The 7,493-nt window shown below is 41.2% G+C and overlaps 1 pseudogene; it reads left to right on the forward strand.

The window, feature by feature from the left end:
- The first annotated feature begins 2,088 nt into the window (after positions 1 to 2,088).
- On the forward strand, positions 2,089 to 2,782 carry LOC143986739 (large ribosomal subunit protein eL6 pseudogene; annotated as a pseudogene).
- The last annotated feature ends 4,711 nt before the right edge of the window (positions 2,783 to 7,493 follow it).

Consider the following 7,493-nt stretch of genomic DNA (forward strand, 5'->3'; position numbering starts at 1 on the left):
GAGATACTTGAATGTTTAGGTCTGGATTTGTATATGAAGTATAATCCATGTCTAACCAAAGCAGCAGTTTGAAGGAAGGAGACACAAAATCTGTAAGGATTTGCAAGGAATCCAGGTCAATTTCCTGATGAAGTGTGGGACTTGTCACACAGTTTTGGTATGCAGGCGGTTGAACAATGTATCATTTGAACAATTAATACTTTTGTTACTTTATTTGTGAAGGTCAGGAACTGGAAGCTCCAGGAACAAAAGGAGGATATTTGATGGAAAAGAGATGTGACTTGTACTTTTGAGACCCATGGTTTTGTAATATGATGTCTATAAGGCGGGCCGCAGTTTGATGTTGGGAAGCGACATGCTGCCTAATGTTTTCTGCCTATGGAGCATCATATATTTCATATGTTCTTGTTTGAAGAACTATAAAAAGATACTGAGGATAAATTGAATAGATTTAAAGTACAGTATGATAGAAGAATGGGAATTTCCCCATCAAGGACAATCTTTGTGCTGTCCATTTTGTTACTCCAGTTCCAAAAATAGAAATGAGGGGAGCAAAGTTAGGAGTAAAATGGTATGTTTAGGTACTTTGGCAGCTGTATACCCAAGTATCATATATGGGACAAAGCTTTAAAGGCAACATTTGTTTTAAGTTTTTTTAGGGTAGCCGTTGTCACAGTGAGGTTTAGTACTCAGATTTTTTGTAACCAATATGAAAGTTGGAGTGTTATCCATATGGAGGAAGTTCAGCTTTCAAATTAAGGATAGTGACATCTGGGTTGCTGAATAAGACTAATAAGTCATCAGTAAAATTGGAGACTTTATGTTGTTGGTTACCCATTTGGTGATTTGTTTTTCAAATGAGCATGCTGCACGGATGTCACCTTATACTTGTTTTATTATATGGGTGAGCAACTGACTTCCTGGAACAGGGATGTGAATTGTTAGTATATTAGAAATTTAAAACCTACTATAAACATGCTTATTAGTCTGGGCAGACCCCATAGTATGCATCTCCAAAAACAAGACAGTGATGGCAGCCTCCACATTTATATCCCTTTTAGGAAAAATAAATCAGCTCTTCTTTGGATTATGTATTAATTCATTTTTGTGTTTTGCCTGTACTTTTCTTTTAAAAGCATCATACAACAATTAATATGTAAACTCTAGCTATGTTAATTTGCATTTGCAATGCATTCTGAAGAATTTCATGTAAAATGTATGAAAATTCACGTGGCTTTAGTGATATACCACAGTAAATTAACCCTTCCCACCATATATTTTCTTATAGAGACTAACAGAGTCATTTTATACAATGGTTTTCCCAGCTTGATGTTTTACCTCTTCTACCTATGTACTTACTAAAATTTAACTTGCATAAGGTTTATGTGGCCGTTGGATCTGTGATTACACTGTAGAGTTGTTTGAAGAGATTGCATAGCTATATCATCTATTATCAAAACTGCAAGTGCTGTGTGGGATAAACAAAACCATTGCTTTAAGTTTGTTTGTGCAAAATACTAAATTTAAAGTGATTTTTTTTTATATATATATATATACAGGAGGCAATACAACATCTTGATAAAAAACCAAGTACTCAAATGGTTTTCACATTGCACCTAGAAAATGTAGATGATTAAAATGATTTATATTCACTAAATGCACATAACCTTTAGTTCATTTTAAAACACTTTTCTGTACATGAAAAAGTGAGATAGAGAATATTGTGTCTAATTATCATGCAGTTGGATTGGCCATTAGCTATTCATTTTTTTCATGAAGGTGGAAGTGGAAAAAATATTATCTATCATATTTTTAATTAACATTTCTAGAAGGTAATTACACTTTTTACTGCATATATCTTGAGAGGTAGCTTAATGATCCAGAATAGTGTGTATAGTGGACAGAGACTAATTAGGATAATGATCACTCCAAGTAGTCTAAAATCTCTAAATCTCAGAAAACGTAGTTTCTGTAAAACAAGCATTTCAATTATGCTTAAAAAGTTATAATTTCTCACATTTATAAACAGCAACTTAAAATAGCAAACAAAGTTAACCTGTGATGTTGTCATGGATTACAACTGTGTCAATGCCTTGCCTTAGTTTTAAGGCCTCTCAGGCTTCACCAGTGATTGAAAAGAAGAAAGAAAAGGTTCCAGCTACCGTAACAAAGACAGTTGGTAGTGATAAAAATGGTGGCAGCCATGTGGTCAAGTTGCGCAAGATGCCACATTATTATTCCACTGAAGATGTTCCAACCAAACTGTTGAGCAACAGGGAGAAGCCATTTAGCTAAGACAAGTGCTATCTGCATTCCAGCATCACTCCCGGGACTGTGCTGATTCTTCTTAATTACATCATAGGGGCAAGCGTGTTGTCTTCCTGAAACAGATTCAGACTGGTCGCTGAACATTACAGTCGCCTCTTGGTCACAGGTCCTATTGCCATCAACAGTGTTCCCCTGAGGAGAGCACATCAGAGATTTGTCATTGCCACCTCTACTAAAGTCTATATTTCAATTTGAAAGTTCTAAAACACTTAACTGACTCTTACTTCAAGAAGAAGAAGCTGTGGAAGCCCAAGTACCAGGAGGGAGAGATTTTTGACACCAAGAAAAATATGCAGTAACATAACAGTGCAAAGCAGATCAGAAGTTTGTGGACTCATAGCTACTGCCTCTTATCAAGAAAAAGCCCCAGCTTCATGGATACCTGCTAGGGATGAGCCGAACACCACCCCACCCCCAGTTCAATTTGAAGCAGAACATGCAAACAGGCAAATAATGTATTTGAACACGCGGGCACCGTTAAAATCTATTGGATGCAAATATAGAAATATCAAAAATCAAAAGTGCTAATTTTAAAGGCTTATATGCAACTTATTGTCATAAAAAGTGTTTGGGGACCTGGGTCCTGCGCAGGAATGGGCCCTGCATTGAAATATTATATAAAAACATTTAATTATATGCCCCATGTTAAACAGGGACAGGAAAATTGGGCCTTGGGTGGTGGTGGTGCCACAACACTGTAACCCCTCAAAGATACTCTTGTTGGGTGCAGTGCTGTGAAACATTAGATCAAAAATTGTAATGACATGCCCCTGTTAAACAGGGGTAGAAAAATTGGGCCTTGAGTGGTGGTGGTGCCCTAAACCAAAAATATTGTTTTAAGCTGGCAATATCAAAATTGAGGTGGAATAGGTTAGTCAGCTGAGCCAGTCTTCAAGGGATCCCATATCCATAGCAAATTCAATCAGTTACATCAGCATCAGGTGCTTGATAGCTGCTGATCCAAGACTGATTCATTTTTATAAATGTGAGCCTATCAATGGAGTCTGTGGACAGGCACATGCTTTGATCTGTTACAAACCCTCGAGCAGCACTGAATGTGTGTTCCGAAAGCATGCTAGATGCAGACAAGGTCAGTAGCTCAATTGCATATTGAGCAAGCTCTGGTCAGTGGTCCATTTTCAAGACCCAGTAACCCAGTGGATGCTCTATTGGAAAGGTCTCCAAGTCTGCTCTTGCCCCTAGATATTCTTGCACCATGTAATGCAGACACTGGCGATGGTTGCTTAAACTGATCAGACCTTGGCACTGAGTACTGAAAAAATTGTTTAAAGGCATCAGTCAGCCGGTCACCTTCTCTACCGCTCTTCCTCTGACTGAACGAAGCCTCATCAACACATTGTCCAGCAGCAGGAAATTGTAACCTCCCAGGGTCTGGAAATGGGTTGCACAAACCTTTCTTCAAGGCCTCCTGAAGATGGTTTATCCTCTGTTCCTTCTGCGAAGGCAGGATGAGCTCTGCAACCTTACTGTTGTAATGTGGATCAAGAAGGGTTTCCAGACAGTAATGATCCCTCTCCTTGATACCACAAATCCTAGGGTTCTTTCGCAGGCTTTGCAGAATCAGTGAGGCCATGCAGCATAAGTTTGCAGAGGCATTTGATTCTGAGTTCTCTGGGTCACTAAGGATTACATGATCTGTAACTACCTCCCCCCAGCCAGATGGGCAGATGGCAAAACGTGGCTCAACCATGCATTTTTTCTGCCGCAAGTCTAAACAAGGCCAAAAAGTGGGGCAGGTAGGTTGTGTTTCTTGGGTGCATCACAAGGTATAATTATTGTTTCTGACTGGATTGTAACCTTAAGTTCCAAACCTCATTAAAAGCAGTTATTTGACATACAGCTTTTTCTCCCTTAATTGCATTTCCAATGCAAAAATTCCACTAATAGAAATCAATAATGCAGATCTAATAATTTATAGATAAGCTGGGGGTTTTAAATCTAAATAAAACACACATTTTCTGCATTCAGCCCAAGCAGAATATATATTTTTTTTTATTATAAGTCATTAAAATCCAGTTCAGTTTTTAAGAAATAATCTGAAACAGTATTTAACAGTGATAATAAAAGTGTGCACAATATAAGAATTGTATGAATCATGACCCGAAGTTAGAGTAAGGAGTAGTATGAGAAGAAAGCATGTCATCTGTATAGATGCTGGTATCACATTGAGCTTACCAGAATCCTCCCTAGGATGAGCAGCTCCTTTTATTTATACTGTAAACATGAATAACAAAGGAGGGTGGTGGCTTCAGAATCAGCCAGACACGTGTATTCTTTCAAAAGAACCAATCACACACAATCATATTTAAATAGAATTCCAGTAGTGGCATGTGGAGAAGGTCGTGTGCAGAGCCATGCGGCAAGCATCTTGTGAGACACAAAGTGTCTCACAATTTGAACACTACTTACATGGCTCTGAACACGATTGTGTGCACATTCCCACTGGTACTAATGATGCAAGCCATACTCTATCATGGCTCAGTGGGCTATAATTTTGGATGGTTATGCTATGGTTCCCATGTATGGATATCTGCTTACTAGAAGCATTAATGCAGTCACCATGAGATGGCCAGTCTCTTGGTGAGGCATGAACAAACATCCTTAAAAGAGCAAACAGATCTGCCGCATCGACTGGAAGGTTTCCGCAGCCAACGGTCTTCCAGTAACGTCTGTATGTGCGAATATGCTCGCATGAGTGCATTGCAGCAAAACTGACAGTACATTAATAAAAATTTCCACAACAGTCTCTCCTCTTTGTCATATGCTCCCATGTGTTCCTTGATGAATCTTGATCTTCTTCTTACATCTGGAAATGAATCAGTCCTTACAGTCCATATGAGTTCATAACATGGCTTGACTTGTAGACTCTGTTCTTCAGGAGGCCTGACTTAGAGAAAGACATGAAAGCCTGTTGGTCTGGAGTCCTCTGTGTCTTGTATATGGTTTGGGCTTCGGGGCACCTCATCTCAGTGAGGAAGATGTGGTCATCTTCTCGGGCTCTGTTCATTCGTCCAATCAGCCAACAGTAGCACCTCATTGCGGCATATAGAAGTAATATAAACAAATACAACATGAGTATATATACCTCTACTTCCTTCAACCATGATCCGTTCAAAAATAAAAAAAATCCCCAAAGATTCCCAACTTCACTGGCTATAGCTCTGGCTTTGCCTTGCAGGGATCTAACCTTATCCATATGGGCCTGAACTTTGTCACTAGTATCCCCGATCCAGGTAAAACAATCTTTACCTATGAATTCACAGAAACCCCCTTGGATGGCAACAGATAATCATGGGCCATCTTTTAATAGAAGGGTCTTGATCTGCCATTGTTTCTGTGAGATCTTCCTTGTAGCTTCAACAGTTATATTGAACATCCCATCCACACTGGATAAGAAATTGTTCAATCGTTTCATAAGCTCAAGCCCCCACCCTGTAAAAGCAGGAAACATGCCCAGACCTGTTCGGGGTTGGTGAACACTTCCGTTCTAGCTGTTCCTGCCATTCTTACCTTCTCTCATGCCATCTGATCCTCATGATCGGCCGTGTCATAACATGCTAGGATGAGTTTCACCCAGACGCATGAACCTCTTGCATTAGGTGGAATTATCTTATAAGCTGTAGACCCACAAAAGTACCAAACTAAAGTTGAAGTACACTTGTGGGCTACCTAGTTGTCCTGATACCTAAACTGGAAAGAACCAGAGCTATTGTTAAAACTATAACTAATTTTACCCTCTAGAAATGTATCATTAAGTTCTATTGACAAGTGTCTGGTGTTTTTACTAATTTGTCAAAACTCCTCATACCAATATGAACATCATATAGCATGTACCGCTGGGGTACTAAAGATCGGTGGAGATGGGGCGTGGCCTGACACAGCATGTGAGTGGATGTCTTTCCTAGCAGCTCCTGAATCCCTCTGCACAATCCTGTGTAATCATACTTACCTGTCACGCAAATCCGGATGAAATCTCTCCCATGTACTCAGGGAAGACCCGGTACCATTTATTGGGGACTCTGGTGGATGGGAAAGCGCAAGGGGAAGAAACAGTCCCCGGCCAGGATGAGTGTAACCACGCACTCCTGTCAAGATGGCCGCCGCTCCACTGTACAGCACTCATCTCTGGCATCCACACCAGACCTTTTTAAAGAGGAGCCTAAACCCTCCTTGCCACCTTCTCTGGAGGTCCCCGCTTCGCCAGTGCTGCCAGACCACCCTTCTCACAGGGATGATGGCCTGGGAGAGGACCCGGAAACCAGAGCCCACACTGCTGAATGTTCTGAAACTTATAAAGGTAAACTATTCAGATATTATGGGGAAGGTGGCAAAGCTTAAACTGGATATAACTATCATGCGCCAGGACATGCATAAAATGAGGGACCGGGTCTCTGAGACAGAACGCTGCATTAGCGATTTGGAAGATGCAGTCGTCCCAGCCCTAACTGCCCTAAAAATGCAGGGTGCAAAAATCCACTCCCTGGAAGACAGGGTTGACGATTTAGAGAACCGTCTGTGCAGGAACAACTTGGGGCTGGTGGGCTTACCCGAACGGGTCGAGGGTGCTGACCTAGTCTCCTTCTTGGAAAGCTGGTTTACCCAGGAATTTGGGAAGTATTGCCTATCCCCCTGTTTCGTGCTGGAACATGCCCACAGAGTACCTGGCAGACCGCTCCCCGCTGGCAACCCTCTCCCCACACTATGGTTATCCGTCTCCTTAATTACAGGGACAGAGACTCTATCCTGCGCGCCACCCGCATTAAAGGGAGCCTTAAAATTAAGTTTAGCTGTTTCTGATTATTCTCCTGCTGTCCGCACCTCAAGAGCCAAATATCAACACATAAAGCAGAAGCTGAGGGAGAAGACCATCCAATACTCCATGTTATTCCCAGCCACACTGAGAGTTGTGCACCAGGGACAAGTGCATTTTTTCCAAACCCCAGCAAATGCCCTTTCCTGGTTCAAGTCCCTGAACCAGCCTGGTCGTTTGTCTGACCGGGCACCAGACACCTAAAAGGAGACAATCCTCGCAAGTGGTGTCTCATGTTTCTAATGCTTTTCTCCACCCCAACCACTGGGTCCTTACCTGTGGCAGGTAATCCAAGCTACCTGTTTTCTCAAGAGGAAGCAGTTCTCTACTTGGA

Source organism: Lithobates pipiens, unplaced genomic scaffold (assembly GCF_037356315.1).
Source record: "Lithobates pipiens isolate NorthernLeopardFrog02 unplaced genomic scaffold, aLitPip1_a1.2 Scaffold_18, whole genome shotgun sequence".
Classification (NCBI taxonomy): Eukaryota; Metazoa; Chordata; class Amphibia; order Anura; family Ranidae; genus Lithobates; species Lithobates pipiens.